The sequence below is a fragment of the Sorex araneus genome, chromosome 10 (genome assembly GCF_027595985.1).
Source record: "Sorex araneus isolate mSorAra2 chromosome 10, mSorAra2.pri, whole genome shotgun sequence".
Classification (NCBI taxonomy): domain Eukaryota; kingdom Metazoa; phylum Chordata; class Mammalia; order Eulipotyphla; family Soricidae; genus Sorex; species Sorex araneus.
In genome coordinates, this window is record NC_073311.1 from 2,447,318 (window position 1) to 2,470,165 (window position 22,848).

The following is a 22,848-nucleotide window of genomic DNA, read 5'->3' on the forward strand; positions in this document are numbered from 1 at the left end:
TAACTGAGACATAAACTTAAGAACTTTGTAACTTTCCACATGGTGATAAAATAAAAATTAAAATTAAAAAGAAAGAAAAAGGTTGGGAATGCTTGTGCATACATGTAAATATAATAAGGAATGGTTTGTTTAAAGTGGCATATAGCAAGACATTTTGTATCAGGGAAATGTAAAGTAAATTTTGGCAATAATATCTACATGGAAGGTATGACAATGAAATATGTGTGTGTCAGTGGACTACCTATGTTATCTATATGATCAGAATCACTGGTGCTGAGTTGCAGATCCTATCTTTGACATCTTAGCTTTGGGGTTCCTATGGGGCACTCAGGCAGAGATTCAGAATAGGCATAAAACATATATATGTATATACATATATATAGTGTTCAGAAGAAAGATCTATGCAAATATAGAACATTGTGTTTTTGCTTTTCAGGGGCCACACCCAGTCGTGCTCAGGGCTTACTCCTGGCTCTGTGTTCAAAGACCACTTCTGGTAGAGATCGTGGGATGATATGGGGTTCCAGGGTTCAAACCTGAGTTGGGCTTGTGCAAGGCAAATACCCTGCCCACTGTACTATCTCTGTAGCCCAAATAAATGACTTTAAATGATACTCTACAAGAACTACTTGATGGTTGATGGTGACTGGTAGGTGTGGGCAGGTGGGGCCTATTTGCATGTGAGATATTCCGTGTGGGTTGTTACACCAGCTGCTCCAGTTCTCAACTAGTTTGATCTCACTCTTTCTTTCCTTCTTTTCTTCTTTCTTTCTTTCTTTCTTTCTTTCTTTTTTTCTTTAGGTTTGCCATATTTTCCTTTTAAAAAATAATTTTTATTAAAAACTGTTATTTACAAAGTCATTCATATGGTTTAGGCATATAAAATTCCAACATCAGTCCCACCACCAGTGTGACCTTCCCTCCACCAGTGTCCCCAGGTTCCCCCCACCAGTCAGCCTGCCCCCTTGGCAGGCACATAACACATTTATTTCATATTGCTTGCCCCAACAAACTTTTTTAAAAAGGCAAATGGAATTATCATATAATAAATCAATAAAAGTAAGTTTGTGATGATGTCTATATAATTTTAAACTATGTAAATAAAGAGCTTAAAATAATTTAATACACTATCACTATTTTGTGATAATAAATTATCACAAAATAATTTAATACACTATTGCTATAACGATATTTATTAAGTTCTTTATTAAGTTCTTTATTGATCGTTGATCCTCGATTTGCTCGAGTGGGCCCAGTGACGTCTCCATTAGTCCTAGCCCTGAGACTTTAGCAGCCTCTCTTTACTCATCCTTCCTTCCCAATGGTGCTGCATTAGAAGCTCTTTCAGGGTCAGGACAATGAGACCCATCATTGTTACTGTATTTGGCATATGAATATGCCACGGGGAGCTTGCCAGGCTCTCTCATGTGGGCAGGAAACTTTCAGTAGCTTGCCATAAGATGGGTTTCCAGGAGCTTGGATGTTGGCTGTTGATGGGATTTAATACACTTCTATCACTTCACTTGTCGTCCTCTTGATCTTCGATTTGCTCGAGCGGGCACCAGTAACATCATCATTTGTCCCTGTCTTGTGCTAGTGCAGCCCAATGATATCTGCTTGCTCCAGGAACAGGAAGAGCCTCAAATCATTCATTCAGGGATTTGACGAAGAAATCTGACCATCTAGCTGGATTTAATACAATGTCAAATAATTTAATACAATGTAATAAAATGCCTATTCTCATTTACATGAGTAAATGGGCACACCAGGTGATACTCAGGGGTTACTCCTGCCTCTGCACTCAGGAATCAGTCCTGAAAGTGCTCAGGGGACCATATGGGATGCCAAGAATCAAACCCAGGTTTGCCACATGAAAGGCAAGTGCCCTACCCACTGTACTATCTCTCTGGCCCTACATGAGTATTTTTTTAAACCTGGCATCTGAAATATATTGCATTAAATTTTATTTTGTATTTAAATTTCATTATAATGACTGTCTTCTATCATTAATAAAATGTTTTTTTTTAATTCACTGCTACTATATTTTGGAACTTACATGAAATAGATAAAACCTAAAATTTTCTTTTCTTTCTTTATCATTTGTGGGTCACACATGGTGGAGCTCAGGGCTCACTCCATATCTGCACTTAGGAGTCACTCTTGTTGGTGCTCAGGGAATCATATGTGGTGCTAGGGATCAAACCCAGGTCAGACACAAGCAAGGCAAGGTCTCCCTATCTGCTGTACTACCTCCCTCCCTCCTTCCTTCCTTCCTTCCTTCCTTCCTTCCTTCCTTCCTTCCTTCCTTCCTTCCTTCCTTCCTTCCTTCCTTCCTTCCTTCCTTCCTTATTTCCTTCCTCCCTCCCTTCCCTCCTTCCTTCTCTCCCTCTTTTCTTCTCTCCCTCTTTCCTTCCTTCCTCCCTCCCTCCCTCCCTCCCTCCTTCCCTTCCTTCCTTCCTTCCTTCCTTCCTTCCTTCCTTCCTTCCTTCCTTCCTTCCTTCCTTCCTTCCTTCTCTCCCTCTTTTCTTCTCTCCCTCTTTCCTTCCTTCCTCCCTCCCTCCCTCCCTCCTTCCCTTCCTTCCTTCCTTCCTTCCTTCCTTCCTTCCTTCCTTCCTTCCTTCCTTCCTTCCTTCCTTCCTTCCTTCCTTCCTTCCTTCCTTCCTTCCTCTCTCTCTCACTCGCTCTCTCTCACTTGCTCTCTCTCTCTCTCTCTCTCTCTCTCTCTCTCTGTGTCTCCCCTTTCCCCCACACCCATGGCTGTACAGTTCTCTGTGCTCAGGGGTCCCTGCTGCTGGGAGGTAGATCGGGGACCATACAATTCCAGTGATCAAGCCCATGTCTTCAGTATACAAAACCAACACTCAATTCCTTAAGCTATCTTCCTGGATCCTATTCTGCTTCTTTACAGAATCCCCTTTTCTTAATTTTAGAATTTCTTTTTAAAATTTCATTCTGGAGCTGCAGTGATAGTACAGTAGATAGGGTATTATCCTTGCATGTGGCCCATCCGGGTTTGATCGCCAGCATCCATAGAGTCCTCTGAGCACCACCGGGAGTGATTCCTGAGTGTAAAGTTAGGAGTAACCCATGAGCATCGCTGGGTGTGATCCATAAGGTCAATAATAATAATTTTTAAATTCTGTTTCTGGTTTTTAGACCATACCCATGGTGCTCAGAGTTCACTCCTGGCTCTGTGCTCAGGATCATTCCCGCTGAATCTGAGGGACCATATATGATGCTGGGGATCTTACCTGAATCAGCCTCTTGCAGGGCCAGCACTCCATCTAGTTGCACTATCTCTCCAGCCCCATTTAGTATGGAATTTCAAAGGACAGATGCCATTTATGTTTGCTTTGTTTTGTTTTGTTTTTGACTCCTTCAACTATGCTGAGGGGCTTCTTCCTGTTCAGTGCATAGGGGTTTCTGCTTAGCAGACCAAGAGGACCCCAAGGGTCTGGGAATTGAACACAGACCCCCAGCTTGCATCACATATGGTCTGCCCACTGGCCTGTCTCTAGGGGACCCAATTTTTTTTCTTTTATTTTAGTGAGGCAAGGTATTTTTTTTTAATTGAAACTTACTGAGAAAAAATGTGAGAGGAGGGGGGGAAAAAGAAATGTATTCAGGGACTGGAGTGATAGCACAATGGGTAGGACATTTACCTTGCATGCAGCTGACCTGGGTTCGATTCCCAGCATCCCATATGGTCCTCCGAGCATTGCCAGAAGTCATTCCTGAGTGCAAAGCCAGGAATAACCCCTGTGCATCGCCGGGTATGATCTGAAAAAGAAAAAAAAGAAATGTATTCAAGAGAAAACACAGGCAGCAAAGAAACAGACAAGCACACAGATACATGTTCAAGAAAGAGCGGGGGTGGGGGGGCTGAAGTGATAGCACAAAGGGCATTTGCCTTGCACGCGGCCAACCAGGGTTTGATTCCCAGCATCCCATATGGTCCCCTGAGCTCCTCCAGGTGTAATTCCTGAGTGCATGAGCCAGGAGTAACCCATGTGCATCGCCAGGTGTGACCCAAAAACCAAAAAAAAAAAAAAAAAGAAAGAAAAAAAAGGGCACGAGCTTGAAGAGCAAGCTCTGGTCCAATTTCTTTTTTTTTTTTTTTTTGTTTCTGCTACTTTATTTTTTATTTTTTTTTTTAATTAATAGTTTATTTTTAATTAGTGAGTCAACGTGAGGGTACAGTTACAGATTTATACATTTTTGTGCTCATGTTTCTCCCTTACAAAGTTTGATAACCCATCCCTTCACCAGTGCCCATTCTCCACCACCAGTAAACCCAACATCCCACCCCCCCTTCCCAGTCCCGTCTCCCCCCACCCCACCCTGCCACTATGGCAGGGAATTCCCTTTTGTTCTCTCTCTCTGGTTAGGTGTTGTGGTTTGCAATAAAGGTGTTGAGTGGCCATTGCGTTCAGTCTCTAGTCTATATTTGGCCCGCATCATCTTTCCCCCACATGACCAACAACCACATTTTACTTGCTGTTCCCTTCTCTGAGTTGCCCAGAATGAGAGAACAGCCTCCAAGCCATGGTGACAACCTCCTGGTACTTATTTCTACTATTCTTGGGTGTTCGTCTTATAGTCTATTATTCTATATTCCACAGATGAGTGCAATCTTTCTATGTCTGTCTCTCTCTTTCTGACTCATTTCACTTAGCATGATACTTTCCATGTAGATCCACTTATATGCAAACGTCATTGGTCCAATTTCTTAATGAATAATTTAATATAAAGATCCTATGAAATATATGCAGGGGGGCTGGGGAAATCAGATCTTTAGATGTTCTGAAAAATGAATTTAATCCTGAGATGTTTGAGTGATTTTGATGCAGTAGGTGGCACTCTTTCCTAGTTTTACTCAGTGTCAAATTGGTGATTGAAGTATAGATTTTATTCATTCTTAGAATCCAGACAAATACAAACTCAGGTTTGCATTCACTTTGATCAATTTATGTTTTCAGAATTTAAAAATATTTGGGTAAAAGTTAAAACTAAGATATAAAATAAAATCTCTGAAGAATCTTTCTAGGCCTGGGGATATAGCTCTTTGGCAGAGTACTTGCTTGCTGGTCTGATCCCAAGGGAGGGGATGGAGGGAGGAAGGAAGGAAGGAAGGAAGGAAGGAAGGAAGGAAGGAAGGAAGGAAGGAAGGCCTTGAAATTTTTCAAAAATTTAAATTTAAAAAAGTCAAAAAGTTGTTTATGCTTTATCAAAGCATAGTGGCTATAAGAGAGTAGTCGGTAAGGCACTTACCTTGCCTGTGGTGGACCCTGGCTCCCTATAGGAACCCAGTACCCTCAGGGTCCCCTGAGCACACAGCCTGGAGTAAGCCCAGAGCACAACTGGATGTGGCAAAATAAAAAAAAGCTAAAACTATTCAGCGGGCGGGAGAGAGCCCAAGTGATACTCTTGGGACCACATTCTTCGCGTGTTCGGGTCCTGAGGTTGATGCCGGATGCCATGTGCTTCTCTCCAGACCAGCCCTGCTTGGTTTCAGCGGCCCCGAAGCGGCCTCTATAACAGAAAGGATCAAAATCTCACCTGAGCCCTTTAGATTGGAGCTGTTCAAATTCATGTCACTTTATTTGGTTAGTTTTGGGGTTACGCCCGGTGGTGCCCAGCTGCCAACCCCTCTCCATGGTTCAGGTTTCTCCTGGTAGTCTCAGGCCCTTTGGGGAACCAGAGACTGAAGGAGCCTCTCTAGCAAGGAAAACACACACCAGTCCATTGAGCACTCTCAGTTGGTACTTGTTTTACTTACTTATTTATTTGTTTTAAAGTAAGTAAAAATTTAATAATTTACCATTGATTTCTATGTTTAATATTTGACCACACTCGGCAGTGTCGGGGCATACTTCTGGGTAGTGCTGGGGACACTGTGCTGGGGACTGAATTTGGATGAGCTGAATTCTGGCTCTGCTCTTAGGGATTACTCCTGGCAGTGCTCAGGGGACCATATGTGGTGCAAAGCCTGAACCTGGGTCTGCCACATGCAAGGCAAGCATTCCACCCCAGCGTACTAGCACTCCAGTCCCCAATGTTAATTTTTTTGTCTTTTTGCTTTTCGTTCTGGGGTCACATCAGGGTTCACTCCTGGTTCTGTACTCAGAAATTATTCCTGGTGGTGCTCAAGAGACCATACGGTGGCCTGGGAGTGAACTCAGGTGAGCCACGTGCAAAGTGAAGGCCCTACCCACTGCACAAATAGCTCTGACCCCCATTTAAAAAAATTCATGGGTAGTTTAATTTCATTCTTCCCTTTCTTTACCCTCATGTCTAAATAGTGCCCAAATATGTCATTATTTTAACTGAACCATATCATCTAAAGAAAAGCAGTCTCTGTCATCTTAAAAATCACAGTCAGGATGCAAATTAAATAACCAAACAACACTAATATGATTAAGGAGAACATTTAGTGTTTGGGAAAACATTGCATGATCTATAAATAGCAACAAGCAATTATGTAGGAAGTCATTCCTTCCTGTTCTGAATTTGTGAACGACTCACCAGTTTATAAATCATTCTTGTAAATATTCCCAGGGCTCATGCAAATGTTGTTAGATCTGAAGCAAACCATGAGATGATAGAACCTTAAGTTATTTTAGATATATTTTTTAAATAAGTGAATCACCGTGAGGGTACAGTTACAGATTTATACATTTTTGTGCTCATGTTTCCCTCATACAAAGTTCGAGAACCCATCCCTTCAACAGTGCCCATTCTCCACCACAAATAAACCCAGCGTCCCTCCCACCCCCCAATCCCTTCTCCCCCCACCCCACCCTGTCACTGTGGCAGGGTATTCACTTTTGTTCTCTCTCTAATTAGGTGTTGTGGTTTGCAATAAAGATGTTGAGTGGCCACTGTGTTCAGTCTCTAGTCTAGGAATTTTAGATTTATACCATTAAACTTTGTTGTTGTTTTTGAGTCACACCCACAGTGTTCAGGGCTCACTCCTGGATCTATACACATGGGGATCATTCCTGGTCAGTCTCAGGGGACCATATGTGGTGCCAGAATCAAACCTAGCTCAGATGCCTGCAAGGCAGGTGCCTACCTGCAGTGCTATAGCTACCATCACAGTTAACCTTTAATTATCAGAAACATATATCACTGTCACTGTCATCCCGTTGCTCATTGATTTGTTCGAGCGGGCGCCAGTAACGTCTCTCATTGTTACTGTTTTTGGCATATCCAGTACGCACGGGTAGCTTGCCAGGCTCTGCCTTGCGGGCTCCATACTCTCGGTAGCTTGCTGGGCTCTCCGAGAGGGGCGGAGGAATCGAACTCGGGTCGGCCGCGTGAAAGGTGAACACCCAACCACTGTGCTATCGCTCCAGACCAGAAACATATGAAGTTTTGTTTTATTTTTTGAGGATGGGGGGGCACAGCCAGCAATGCCTGGAAGTTACTGCTGGCTCAATACCTGGGGATAATTTCTGGTGGTGCTCGGGGAACTATTTGTTGCTGATTATTGAGCCCAGCCCTCCTACATGCAAAGATCCAGATCTTTTAGCCAGAAACTTGTGAGTTGCTAGGAGGTGAACACTTTATTATTATTATTGTTATTATTATTATTATTATTATTTTGTATGTAGGGGCACACCCAGTGATCTTTAGGAGTTGGTTTCTCCTAGCTCTGCACTCAGGAATGACTCCTGGAGGTGTTTGAGGGACCATATGGAGTGCTGGGGATTGAACCCAAGTCAACTGTGTACAAAGCAAGTACCCTACCCATTGCAGGTGAACATTTTAGAAATGATGTTTGTCAAAAATAGCAATGGAGCATTCAAAAAAATAAATCATGGGGGCTGGAGAGATAGTACAGCAGATAAGGCATTTGTCTTGCAAGTAGCTCACAGGGGTTCAATCCCTGGCATCCTGTACCTGGAGGCCCACCAGAAATGACACTTGAGCACAGAGCCAGGAATTAACAAAAACAAAAACAAGGAGTTAAAATAACCTACTGTAATAGTTCTGTAGTGGCCAAAAGATATGGCTCAAGAGGTATAATGGTATAATACTTGCCTTGCATAAATAATTGCCCTGTGCTCAATCACTGATACTGAAAAAAAAAGGGTTAGTGGCCTATTATCAATTTTCACTGAGTATGAAAATAGTGGTGGGATAGGGAAACCTTTCAAACAGTAGAAGATATACTTGGTGTGGTGAGGCTCTGATTTCACATTCTCTTCCTCCCCCCAGCAAACTGACTGCTGAGAACAACTCAGTCCCACACCACTGGGCTGATGAGGGGGAGCATGACCCTGATCCCCCTCCCCAACACCAATCAAAATAATGTGGGGCTGAAGGGATAGCATGGCAGGTAGGCAATTGCCTTGCACACAGCAGACCAAGGCCCAATCCCCAATACCACATATGGTGTCCTGATTCTGACCAGGAGTGATTCCTGAGTTTATCACCAGGTGTGACTCCCAAAATAAGCAAAACAAAATTTGTGGCCTCAATAAAATCAATAAAATTCTGGTAGTCCACAAATGAAACTATTTCTGAGAACATCTGTCAATTCATCCAGATACCTGAGCTGTGGCACTGTTTTCATGGTGGAGGACAGTTCTCTTTAATTTTTAATTTTTTTTTTACAGCCAGACCCAGTGGTGCTTAGGGCTTACTCTTGCCTATGCACTCAGGGGTCATTCCTGTTGGACTTTAGGGTACCACATGGGGTGCTAGGGATCGAATCTGGGTCTCCCACATGCAAGGCAAGAACCCTTCCTGCTGTGTTATTTCTCCAGCCCTGGACCATTCTCTTTTATATGCCTAGCTAATTTTTTGTTTGTTTATTTTTGTAGTATGAGGATCAAACCTCACATATTCAAGACAGCTGCTGTACTCTGAGCTACACATGAATCCTTCTGATTTGATTTGAAAAATATACTTTCACAGACCAGATAGCCTCAGACATACCCTGAATTTGGCTAGATAGCCAGACATATTTCAGGATACTTGAAGTTTTGAATTTTTGTCTACAAAATTCCAGGCATTCTGTGTCTTGTGAAGTCATACTTTGCTCTGTTTTCCACAGACCGAGTCACAAAGGTTAGTGTTCGGTAATTCAAAAATATGTGGAATGTAGCATTCCAAAGCAATCAGAATAGTTTTTAATGATAAATTTTCGCAAAAAGATATTGTCTTGAGTGCAAAGCCAGGAGTAACCCCTGAGCATCGCTGGGTGTGACCCAAAAAGCAAAAAAAAAAAAAAAAAAAAAAAAGATATTGTCTTTGGGTTAGAGAGATAGTACAGAAGTTAAGGTGCTTATCTTGCATGTGGCCGACCTCAGTTTAATCCCCAGCACCACATAGGATCCCCAGCCTCTCTTAGGAGAGATCCTAGAGTCAGTAGTAAGCCCTGAGCACTTCCAAGTGTGGCCTGAATCCTCTCTCCATATACATATGTGTATATACATATACACATATATACATGTATATATGTACATGTATGTGTATCTGTGTGTATGTAATCACTGTATCATTGTCCCGTTGTTCATTGATTGTGTATATATTATATACGTGTGTGTGACTGTGTGTGTGGACTCATTTTTGTTGGCCTCGGTGACCCTATCAAACCTGTCAGGTGAGTGCAAGGTAAGCACTTGCTGTAATATACCTCCAGTCTCTTGAATCATTTTTTCCATCAAAATAATCCTAAAGTTAAAAAAGTCAATTATTCTGTTGATTGCAGTTTAGAAGTGCTCCATCTAATGGCCTTGCTTTTCTGCTCTCCTGTTCATGTCTCTGTAATAAAGATTATAATACTCAAGCTAAACAGTCTCTCTTTGCAATCTTATAACTTAAAATCAAGTTTGACATATAAATGAAGATCTGTAGTATCTCCACTACATCAGCAGTGTTGTGGAATCTATAGTTTCCATGCACTTTCTGGTTCCAGTGATGCACACACTTGGTACATCAGTAAAAATGTAGGATGCTTTGGAGGTGGGTGGGAGGGAAATTGGGGACCCTGGTAGTGGGAAATGTGCATGGGTGGAGGGATGGATGTTGGAACACTGTGTGACTGAAAGCTAATTATGAACAGCTTCATAATGGGCTATCTCAAAGGATTCAATTAAAAATAATAACTTTTTAAAAAGAATGTAAGATGCTGTAAATCACTAGGCCTTCTGACTAGTACAGCTCTCAGATCCTTTCATTGATTTTTATCCAAGCTTCTCATTTGAGTAAATATGTTCAGTAAATATGTTCAGTAAGTCCCCCCAGATCTCCCTCATTGCATCGAATTTGTGAACTTTGACTTTCTTCTCAAGAATTCATCAAACCAACCACAGAATTAGTTGCAAAATAACAATGCAGTGATAAGCACACCAGTCTCCACATATGACTTTGCTCATTTGTATAAATTTTCTTTGCCCCCCCCCATTGAAAACCAGTGATCCATTCATCTAGTTTAGTGTTCCCTTCTTTTGACCAAGCTCCTTGATTTCCTGCCAGCAGATGTTTGACTCTTGCAGTACCATGTACGCAGGCTAATTTGGACAATTTGCAAGTAATTATTTTGTTGAAATTTGGGGCAGGCACAGCTTGGCTTAGACTGCATGTTGAATATTCCCTATCTTTTCAGAGGTGAGTAGATTAAATTTTCTAAGTTTAAGTGATTTGATTAAGATGAAGAATTTATGGTTTCTTAGCAGCCAAGGTGAGGTTCAAAACCCACTTTTTTTGGAGAGGAGGGTTGTTTTTTGGGTCATACTGGTTGTGCTTAGGAACCACTCCTGGCTCAAGAGTAATTCCTGAGTGCAGAGCTGGGAACCCTGAGCATTGCTGGCTGTGACCATCTCGACCCCCTCACCCTCCCAAAGTGCCAAGTAAAAGAATAAATTAGGACATTAAAAAAATGGGTGAGATTGTCATTGTGGGACTTGTGTGATTGGGAGAAAAGTAAGAAGGATTGGAGGAGGGTTTTAAGGGACAAAGAAGAGTTTTCTGAGCTGAGGATGTACCTGATATGTGTGGTACCTAGGTTCTTTCCCTGGGGTCTGCAAAACAAAAGCAAAAACAAACATGGGCCAGAAAGATAGTATGGAGGTTAAGATACTTTTGCCTGGTATGACAGAAGAAACAAAGAAAAAGAAAATAGTGGAAGAATGTGAAAAAGAAACGGAAAGTTTACGGAGACCTGGAATATATACTCCCCATCTAAGAAATTTTGGGTTTGATACACACACACATACACACATCTGCTAAGCAATTTGGCAATATGGAAAGGGGGGCAGGATATTTTGAGACAGAAACAATAGCAGGTGCAAAAGGGAATACCGTGAAGTGTCCTGAAGGGAGAGCAGAATGGTGGGGAGGGTGGAGGGAAGTGGCACTGAAGTATGAATTTTGGAAAGTCTTTCTGGCTACACTAAGGACTTAAGACTCTATCCTGACCGGGGCGGGGGGGTGAGTGAGGAAAGGATTGAAAGCGTTGGTGTCTCTTCTTACATTGGTCAAAGCATTGACTTCAGGTGGGATAATGGTGAAACCAGAGCAGACTAAAGAGGACAGTAGAGCATGTATATCCCATACTTCTACACTGAGTCCTTTGTACCATCTGTCTATCCCAAGCTTCCTGTACTTGATTTGGTACCAACTACTCTCCCATACCTGCCATCACATTAATGTCTATTGTGACTGATTAAGAAAGGGCTGAGTCACACTCCACTGTGTGGAGTGTAGGCTTCCTGGGCTCTGTGCTGAAGGGTCACTCCAGGTGGGACTTGGGGTAGTCTATGGGATGCCAGGGTTGGGGGGGGAGTACTGGTCCATATCTGATAACACTGTTTGTTCCTTCCAATCCCAGGACACCTCACCAAGAATACTGCTGGCATTTAGGGTCAGATCATTATTTTCTGTGGGAGATGTTTAGCAGCATCCCTGCCTTCTCTGTTGTCATTGATACTGTTGTGGCTATTGCTGCTTTGTTGTTGTTGTTTTCCATCCTTATAAAATTAATTTTTACTAAAAACACCATGATTTACAAAGTTTCTCATTGTACAGTTGTTTCAAGCATTTAGTGTTCCAACACTACCAGTGTGACTTTCCCTCCACCAGTATCCCTCGTTTGCTTCCCAGTCCCAGCCTGCTTCCCATGCACATAACAAATTTATATTGCTTACTCTAACAAAACATTAAGAAATGGTAAATAGAGGTGCTAGAGTGATAGTACAGCGGGTAGGGCATTTGTCTTGCACGCGGCCAACCCGGGTTCGATTCCCAGCATCCCATGTGGTCCCCTGAGCACCGCCAAAAGTGATTCCTGAGTGCAGAGCTAGGAGTAACCCCTGAGCATCGCCGGGTGTGACCTGAAAAGGAAAAAAAATGGTAAATAGAATGACCAGAAAACAAATCAGTAAAAGCCAATTTGTGGTTACTGTATGATTTTGACCTATGTAAATAAGAAAATTAAAACCATTTAATACAATATAATAAAATGCCGATTCTCATTTACATATGTTTTAAACTTTGGAACCTAAAGTATATTATGTTAAATTTTATTTTATATTTGGCTCTCATTAATATAGAATTGTGCCTCAGCTGTCAATAGCATTTTAAAGCAATTTTTAAAAAATTAATGAGTCACAGTGAGGTTACAGTTACAGATTCAAACATTTCTTGCTTGTTTTTCCCTCATGCAGTGTTCGGGAGCCCATCCCTCCACCAGTGTCCATTCTCCACCACGAATGAACCCAGTATCCCTCCCACCCCCCAATCCCATCCCTCCCACCCCACCCCGCCTCTGTGGCAGGGCATTCCAATTTGTTCTCTCTCTCTCTCCTTTTGGGTGTTGTGGTCTGCATTAGGGGTATTGAGTGGCCATCATGTTCGGTCACTAGTCCACTTTCAGTGTGCATTTCCCTTACAACGAGGGATCTCCACTCACAATTTACTTGATGTTCCCTTCTCCATTTGGTATGACTTTCCCCCAGTGTGTGAGGCCAAGTTCCAAGCTATGGAGTCAACCTCCTGGTATTGTATACTACTATTCTTGGGTATTAGTCTCCTACTCTGTTATTTTATATTCACAGATGAGTGCAATCTTGCTATGTCTGTCCCTCTCTTTCTGACTCATTTCACTTAGCATGATACTTTGCATGCTGATCCACTTACATGCAAAGTTCATAACTTCATCTTTTCTAACAGCTGTGTAGTATTCCATTGTATAGATGTACCAGAGTTTCTTTAACCAGTCATCTGTTCTCGGGCACTTGGGTTTTCTCCAGGTTCTGGCTATTGTAAACAGTGTCTCGACGAACACTGTTTACAATATAAGTGCAGATGTCATTACGACTATACATTTTTATTTCTCCAGAGTATATTCCCAGAAGTGGTATTGCTGGATCAAATGGAAGCTCAATTTCTAATTTTTTGAGAAGCATCCATATTGTTTTCCAAAGGGGCTGGACCAGTTGGCATTCCCACCAGCAGTGCAGGAGGGTCCCTTTCTCCCCACATCCTCTCCAACAGTGGTTGCTTTTGTTCTTTTGGATGTGTGCCATTCTCTGTGGTGTGATGTGATATCTCATGGTTGTTTTGAACTGCATCTCCCTGATGATTAGTGATGCAGAGCATTTTTTCATGTACCTTTTAGCCATTTGTATTTCTTCCTTGGAAAGTTTCTGTTAATTTCTTTGGCCCATTTTCTGATGGGGTTAGATGTTTTCTTCTTGTAGAGGTCAACCAGTGCTTTATATACCCTTGATATCAACCCTTTATCGGATGGGTATTGGGTGAATATCCTTTCCCATTCTGTATCATTTCCCATTGCCTTTGTATTTTGGTCACTGTGTCTTTTGCGGTGCAGAAGCTTCTTAGTTTAATATAGTCCCATTTGTTTATCTCTGTTTCTACTAGATTGCTTAGTTCCGTGTTATCTTTGAAGATACCTTTAGCTTCAATATTGTGAAGGGTTTTGCCAACCTTGTCTTCGATGTACCTCATGGATTGTGGTCTAATGTTGAGGTCTTTAATCCATTTTGATCTGATTTTTGTGCATGGTGTCAGGTCGAGGTCTAAGCCCATTCTTTTGCATGTGGTTGTCCAGTTATGCCAGCACCATTTGTTGAAGAGACTTTCCTTGCTCCACTTCACATTTCTTGACCCCTTATCAAATATTAAGTGATCATACTTTTGGGGTTGTGTGTAGGGATATTCCACTCTGTTCAATTGGTCTGCAGCTCTGCCTTTGTTCCAGTACCATGCTGTTTTAATTGTTACCATTAAAGCAATTCTTTATTAATATATTGTGTAGTTTACATGGCGCACATATATAAAATTTTCGCAGAGCTGGCAAGCTCCCTGTGGTGTATTCAATATACCAAAAACAGTAACAACAAATCTCACAATGGAGATGTTACTAGTGCCCGCTCGAGCAAATCAATGAACAAAGGGACAACAGTGCTACAGTGCTACATTTTATATAAACACTGAGGTTTGCAAAGTTGTTGGTGATGATTTGTTCCAGGCATTCACTATTCCAACACCAATCCCACCATCATTATACCTTCCCTCCTCCATTGTCTCCAATTTTCCCAACCACATCTTGAGCAAACCCCCATAGGAGGACCTCAATATTTTATTTTACAGTTCTTATTATCAATAATTTGCTAGCAGAATGATCAAAAAATGTTTCCTTAGAAGAAAAATAATGTAAATTGTTGTATCTCACCATGGAGACATTAGGTCCTTGTATGAAAGATTATTAAGATGTTTTTATAGGTTAACCTTCTGTGTTTGTTTTTTGTTAATTGATATTAGTTGCCTTCTGTGTTACATCCTATCCAATCTGGTGTGCTACCACTGGTTTATCAGTGTTGTAAAGCTTGAGATGTCGTACAACCATGAATGCATTCTTGCATTCCATGAAGTCCAGAATTTTTAATAGGGGGTATACTATTTCTGCTTTGATGACAGGGCACACACTTTAGCCATGTTCCTTGCATGTATTTTCTGTGAATCAAAGCTTGCAGACTCTGAGGCCAGGGACCCCAAATAGCAGTGATACTGGGATTGTACTTTGGAATGGGAGGTTCAACTTATGGCTTCATGACTGTACGGTGGGTACTCTGCCATACCATAAAGCCACACTACAGACTCCTCCTTTACTATTTTACATTTATTTGGAGGGGACCACACCCAGTGGTGCTTAGGGTTTACTCCTGGTTCTGAATTCAGGGGTCGACCATGCCTGGCAGACTGGGGAGCATATGGGATGTTGGGGATAGAAACCAGCTTGGCTGCATGCAAGGCATGTGATCTTCCCACTGTGCTATCTCTCTAGCTACTTCTTTATTATTTTTAATCAGGAGCCACTCTTGGTAGGACCCAGTAAGAGTCCTGTCTGCGTGTGATCAGACCTTACAGTAATCAGCCTAGTGGTTCCTAGAGTCATCGAGACTGCCCCCATAGCGGATCTAAGGGACCAAGGGGATGGGACTGGAACTCAGGGCCTTGCATGTGCTAGACATGTGCTCTACCACTTGAGCCATCACCTAGGTCACTTTTTTTTTTTATTGGATTTTGTTTGGTTTTGTGGTCACATCCAGAAGTGCTCAGGGCTGACTCCTGGCTTTGTGTTCAGGAATCACTTTTGGAGGAACTTTGGGTGATACTGAGGATAGAATGAGTGTAGGGTAATATGCAAGGCAGATGCTTACTCGCTGTACTGTCCGGTACTCTCTCTAGTCCCTAGGTCTTTCTTTGTAAATAAAATTTTGTCAAGGTAACATTGGTTTATAAATGCATATGTTTTAATATAGCATCTATAGGCAGTAGGTCGTTTACCACCAAAAATCTAGTTCCGACCCAACTTTATGCAACTGACATTCTTCACTTACTTCACCTCCCTGACTTTCTTTCCAGTCTGTTCTGTATATCAAAGACAATATTTCCAAGAGTGGCTGAAGTTACCAGTGATGGAGGAAAGCATCTCTGGGAAGATTGGGATGGGAGATCATTGTGGCTGGTACTTTTTTCATTTAAGGTAGATTTCCAGCAGGGTGTAGAGTAATTTTCCGAAAAGGGGCTAGTTAGCCATTTCAATTCAGGAACCTCTGATCTAAACGTTTATTATTGTTTTGCTTTGTTCATTTGCTTTGTTTTTTTTTATACTCCATGGGTGAAATCATGTGTTTATCTTTACCCCTCTGATTTATTGCATTTAGCATGTCACTTGGCTCTGCGTCCATGTATATTGTTGCAAGTGGCAAACTTTCTTTTTATTAGTTGATTTCCATTGTTAATATATGTCCATAAGTATGTGCATATATATCACATCTTTTATATGTACTCACTCGGGGGCTGGAGTGATAGCACAGAGGGTAGGGCGTTTGCCTTGCATGTGGCCAACCTGGGTTCGATTCCCAGCATCCCATATGGTCCCCTGAGTGCCGCCAGGAGTGATTCCTGAGTGCATGAGCCAGGAGTAACCTCTGTGCAATGCCAGGTGTGACCCAAAAAGCAAAACAAACAAACAAAAACCTGTATGTACTCATTTTTTTTTTTTTTTTTTTTTGCTTTTTGGGTCACACCCAGCGATGCACAGGGGTTACTCCTGGTGGTGCAAGGCAAACGCTCTACCCGCTGTGCTATTGCTCCAGCCTCTGTACTCACTCGTTTTTATTTAGAGTTTTTCCTTTGTAAACAACGCTGTAGTGAACAGGAAGATATACCTATCTTCTCAAATTTGCTTTTGTAATTTTTGGGGAAAATATACAGAAGCTGGAGTGTATGGTATTTCTATGAATTTTTTGAGGGAATTTTCTTAACTGTTTCTGGTGGCCACTAAGTGTATGAGGGTTTCTTTTCCACATTCTTGCCAATTCTATTGTTTGTTTGTTTCTTTCTTAAATCTGTGAGATACACAGTTACAAGGCTGTTGGTGATTAGGTTTCAGTCATACAATATTCCAACTCCAGTCTCCTCACCATTGTACATTTCCCACCTCCAATGTCCCAGTTTCCCACCCCCCATTGCCCCCCAACACATGGCAGGTCCTTTTATTCTTTTATTTGCTCTTTCTTACCTTCTGAGAATTATGGTTTGCAATATAGGTGCCGAGAGGTTATTATGTATACTTTTACTTACTTTGAGCACTCAAACTATGTCTTTTCCTTTTCATCCTGAGCTCTTGCTAGTAAGTATCTATAGCTAGTATCTTTCATTCTATGTCCAGTATTGTGACAACCTCCTGAGGTTGCTAAATGTCCCTGTGCTGGAGCGAGAATCCAAAGCGTCCTGCTTCGCTGAAAGTAGACTAAAGACTGAACATGATGGCCACTCAATACCCCTATTGCAAACCACAATACCCAAAAGGAGAGAGAGAGAACAAATTGGAATGCTCTGCCACAGAGGCGGAGCGGGGTGGGGGGATGGGATAGGGGGGTGGGAGGGATACTGGGTTTATTGGTGGTGGAGAATGGACACTGGTGGAGGGATGGGCTCTCGAACATTGCATGAGGGAAAAACAAGCACAAAAATGTGTGAATCTGTAACTGTACCCTTACTGTGACTCACCAATTAAAAAATAAATTATGAAAAAAAAAGCGTCCTGCTTGAGAATCACCAAGTTAATCCAACATTTCCATAACATGATGTCTACGAGCAATTATATTTAAAATCATGGAGGCTCTTTGTTTTGTACTGAACAGGTGAAATTGAATGTGCATTTTTCACCTTCCACCACTTCTCAGTTTAAACTATTACATTTCAAATGCTTAACAACTACATGTGGCTGCTCTCTACCTTATTAAGAGCACAGTTGAAAAGCTTAGCGGAAAAAAGGTCTGCAAATACGTGACTCTGAGAAATTAAAGATTGGTAACAGACTTTTTTAAAAGTGTAGGAGTAAGGCAGTCCGCATTTAACCCTGAGAGCTGTGTCAGGTACTCCGCCTCTAGCTGGTATCCCCACAAACAAACAAAATACAACAATCATAGCCGATTTACGGGCTAGGCAGAATCTACTGTGTAAAGTAAGAGGCACGCTGAGGAGAAATCCTTAGGTACCACGCATTTCCCCCACACTATCGGCTACCCCCTCTCATTATTTTGAATTCTTCACTAAGCAAAAGAAGAACACAAGTGACAGAAAAAAAGGGTATCGAGAACGGTAATGAGATGGTGATGACAAAGGAAGGGCATGCAGGCTCACAGGCACTTCCCTGCTCAAACGGGAAGCGTGCACACTCATTTAACCCCAGGGCCTTTGGAGGCAAATGACCTGTCCCATTCGTGGAGGCGCAAACGGAGGTTTATGAATGCCCAAGAGAGACAGCTGGGCTGGCACGGAGTGCGCGGCTGGGCGCGGGCCGCGTCCGCGGGACAGCGGGGGGCTCTGCGCTCGGCCGCCGCGTCGGGCCTGCCCCAGGAGCCACCCCCTCAGCGACCCGACTCCGGCGGGAGTGTCGTCAGCGGGAGGCGCGGGCGCCCCTCGCCGAGACTCTAAGCCAGGACGGTCTGCTCAATTGGCCGTAAGCGCGGCCCGTCCTGCCGCCGCGGGTGACAATCCTGAAGGAAGCTGGAGAGACCCCGGGCACACCGCCCGCGGTATTCGTTCCAACAGCGCACGCAGGCGTCACCCCTGGGAGCGGACAGAAGGCTCGGCGACGCCGGGGTTCTCGCCGACAGACTCGGGAGGGCGAGCACAAAGGGGGAGGGCCGCGGAAGGGGCGGGGCCTCGGGGGGCGGGGCGCGCGTGTGCGCACGCGCCCGAGCAACCCGGCGAGAGGCAGCTGCGCTCTCCTTCTCCGAACTGTCGTAAAGCGCCCGAGTGTCGCGCGCGCTCGCAGCGGAGGGACTGGCTCGGCGGCGGGCGGCGGCGGGCGGCGGGCGGCGGGCGACGGGGAGGCGGCGGTGCGCGGCGCGGCCGCCGGGCGCCGGGGAGGGCGTGCCTGCGGGGGCCCGGGAGCTCCCGAGCCCGGCCGGGCGCACTGGGGCGCGCCGGGCGCGGCGGTGACAGACGCGGCTCGGGACGCTGCCTAGGCCGGGCTCTGAGGCACCGGGCGCCGGTCCCGGACGCCGCCCCGGGCGCCCCGCCGCCCCCGCCGGCCCTCGGCGGCCCGGGGCGCCGGGATCCCGGCGCGGCGGCGGCCCCCGACTGAGGTGAGGGGCTCGGGGGGAGGGGAGCGGGCGGCCGCGCGTGCGCGCGGGGGAGGGGCGGGCCGGCGAGGAAGAGGAAGGGCCGCGGCGCGGACGGCGCGTACGGTTGCCGGGCCCGGCGGACACGCCCTCGGCGGGCGTGCGGGCGTGCGTGGGGGTCCCGGCCCGTGGAGGGGGGTCTCCTGAGGGGAGCGCCGGCCCGGGGCGCGCGGGGCGGGGGTCCCGGGCTCCCTCCTCGCAGCCCGGCCCGGCCGTGCGCGCCGACTCCGCCGCCCGGAACGCGGCTTTGTCCTCCCTGGGCCGCCGCCGAACTGGGCCGGGCCGGCCGCGGCGTTCCGGGGGCGCTGAGTCTCGGGGACCCCGCCCCGCCCAGAGGCGGCAGGTGCCGAGCCGCTGGCTGCCGCCGCGAGCCCGACGCGCTCTCGGCCCTTTGTGTGTGTGTGTGTGTGGTGTGTGTGTGTGTGTGTGTGTGTGTGTGCGCGCGCCGCGAGGCTGCTCTCGGGGTTCCAGTGTGGCGAGTGTGACCTTTTTGTTCGTTGTTAGGTCGGGCGTGGCTGAGTCGGGGGCCGAGGCCGTCTGCGGCCGTTGGGTACAATGTATAGTTTGAGCCGGGGCTTCAGGGCGTCGGAGACAATGTGTGCCTTGGCGGGGGTGAGGAGACGGCTGGGGAGATGAGGGCCTCCCGGGAGGAGCCCGGAGCGGGCGGTCGAGCCCAGCTACCTGCGGGCCCATCCCCTGTCACTTAACCTTGCACAGGACACCGCTGCCTGCGCGCTCGGGCCGGAGCGGCGCCGGGGGCTGGGAGGCGTTTGTGCTGTCCGGGCGGGGCTGCCGGGGGTCCAGGCTCTCGCTGCTCCTCGGGTGCTGTAGCGCACGCGAGTGGACCCCCTCTGTCCCTTTGCCCCTGGTTTGGTGTCAGTTGGTCAGTTGTGGGTTAGTTTTTTTCACTGGTGTTGATCTTTGAAAAAAGAAATGTTTTCGTTTGGGTGAAAATGCATTAGAGTGAACGTCACCCCTTTACAAATTTCACTTAGGCCTCCATTTCTGGAGATAATTGAAAAATGGATATATTGATGCTTAATATAGTATTGAGCACATCTAAAGCAAAAGCATGAGGAGACATTGCTCAATTTTAGTTTAAAATTGATAGTGATAACAAGATTCATTGAATCAAACCTATTAGATTTTGGGGGCTGGAGCGATAGCACAGCGGGTAGGGCGTTTGCCTTGCACGCGGCCGACCCGGGTTCGAATCCCAGCATCCCATATGGTCCCCTGAGCACCGCCAGGAGTGATTCCTGAGTGCAGAGCCAGGAGTAACCCCTGTGCATCGCCGGGTGTGACCCAAAAAGCAAAAAAAAAAAAACAAACCAAAAAACAAAAAAAAACCTATTAGATTTTTAGGTAGGAAGTTTGCCAAAGAAAGGTTTCTGTGACATGTTTTTTTACAGTACACTTACATATACCTATATTTTGACTCCTTCCTCCCCATGATCTGGGACTTAAGTAGGGGAAAAAAAGGTGATAATACAGAAAATGATAGTAATTAAAGTGTGTAATAATGACATTAGTTTTCTGTGGTGACAAGATCTTGTGAGAATATAGGGCTTGAAACAGGTTATCTGAATTTTACATTTAACTGCTCACTATTAGGTTTTTGACTTTGTTGATTACCTCTGAGTTTCAGATTTCTCTCAGGTGTTACTGTGAAGTGTGGGATAGGCTTCATGTGACTTGCATTACTTAAGGTCATTTTGAAATTCTTTGCATTTTACTATCTACAGATGATTGATTTGTATACTTAGTTTACATACCTATATACCCCAAGTTGTTTAAAAATATCTTCAGCAAAAATGGGTCACGGAGGATAGTTAAAGAACTTTTGTGATACGCAACTCTTAGTTGTCAGGGTCCTAAATGTACTTGTTTCTATTTTTTAGGTAGGTGTTTTTTAGTTAGGTGTTATTTGTTGATATAATTCAGTTCCCAGAAAGAATGCTAAGACTTTAAATTTTATACTGAGAGTGTAATTTTTTTCATTTTATAGAAGTGTGTGGACACACTATGATGAGACCATGTTTGTTATTCCTGATACTGTTGCCCTGTTGTAAATGTTACTCATAATATTCACATACTAAAAATTAAACTTGTTTCATTCCTTGTGTGTTATATAAATCATTCTGAGTAATTCTACTCGAAACCTAAAATCACTTTCATAAGTAAAAATTCCAGAATTAAGTACAATTCCAGAATTGTATTTGTATGTTTTATCTCTGTTCTTTCTTTCCTACGTCCCACAGATTCTTGGTAACAGCTGGCCCAGGTTTCTGCAGGTACTCCATTTATGCCATTACATGAGGAGTGAACTACAAAAATTAAAAACAGTTGAGTTTATACTTTAAATAGAGGAACTGTTATTATTTAGTCACTCAGTAAGTATTTATTGCATGTCTTGTGTTCTAGTCATTGTTCTTGGTTTTCAGTGAAGAATGTGCGCTGTCTTTATGGAGGAATTCTTTTACTGAAACGAAACAAAGTAGCTTCAGGTAGTGGTTAGAGCCATGGATAATGAATGAAAATATGGTTCTGTTATGGATGGAGTAGTTACAGAAGGCCTCTTTTTTAGAAATAATAATTGATTTGGGGTTAGCGACTAGAAAGAATCAACCAGTGACAATCTGGAGGAAGGGCACTGCAGAGAACGGAAACGCTGTATGATTCTGAAGAAACTGCAAGTGCAAGTCAATTAGTTGGGTTTTTATGCACTTTTTCTTTTGGTTTTTGGGCCACACCTGGCAGTGCTTCAGGCTTATTCCTGTTCAGGGATTACACTTGACACTTAAGGTTCATATGTGGTGCTGGGGTTTAAACTGGGGCTGACCACATGCAGGGTGAGCACCTTAACCCCTGTACTATTTCCCCACCCTGTTGTGCCTTTTCATAATTGCAGATAATTTAAGAAGAAAGATACAGTAACTACATGTAATATGTTGACCTTGTTTAAATCTTGAGTCAGCAATTTTTACAAAGCAATTGTAAGTCATTTTAAGAAATATTTAGATGAAATTTGATATGGGTAGGTATTAGATGGTACCACGAATTGTTAATTTTGTTAAGGATAAGAATGGCATTATGTCTCTATAAGGAAAGACTCAATAGCTTTTTGTTTTGTTTTAACTTTACTAAAGAAGTGAATTAAGTTGTTTGGTATTTGTTCAGGGTGGTAAAAGCAAGATGGAGTAGATGAGTTAGATGAAGCAAGTGTGATAATCTTGGTAATTATCAGAATGTGGAGTATTAGGTAGATGGATTTTAATGATACTGTGTTCTAACTTTGTGATGTTTAAAAATGTTAATATTTGGGGTAGGAGAAATGATACAGGGGCACTTGCCTTGCATATGCTTCACAAAGATTCGATCCCTGGCATCCTGTATGATCCCCCAAGCACTGCCAGGAGTAATTCCTGAATGCAGAACCAGGAGTAACCTTGAACATAGCCATGGGGTGTGCACTGCTTTTAAAACAGTGTTTAAAGAATATTCAAAATAATTTATACCATCCTTAGGTATCTTTCTTTCCAATTTTGTTAAAATGTAGAATTTTCTTTCTCTTCCTTTCTAAATGTTCAACATTTATTTATTGGTTTTGCACCACACCTAGAAATACTTAGGGGTTACTCTTGGCTCTGCACTCAGAATTATTCCTGGTGGG

At 43.9% G+C, this 22,848-nt stretch overlaps 1 protein-coding gene across 8 annotated transcripts in view; it reads left to right on the forward strand.

Annotated features, from left to right (window-relative positions):
• Positions 1-18,867: 18,867 nt before the first annotated feature.
• Positions 18,868-22,848, forward strand: part of RNF111 (ring finger protein 111) — a 97,852-nt gene continuing 93,871 nt past the window's right edge. For 2 of the 8 annotated variants that reach the window (XM_055118119.1, XM_055118122.1), the window contains exon 1: positions 19,274-21,568. The gene's annotated coding sequence lies outside the window, so the exon portion shown is untranslated. Of the gene's footprint in view, positions 19,140-19,271; positions 21,569-22,848 lie in introns of those variants that run through there. The other 6 variants (XM_055118114.1, XM_055118116.1, XM_055118118.1 and 3 more) reach the window with 6 other exon arrangements.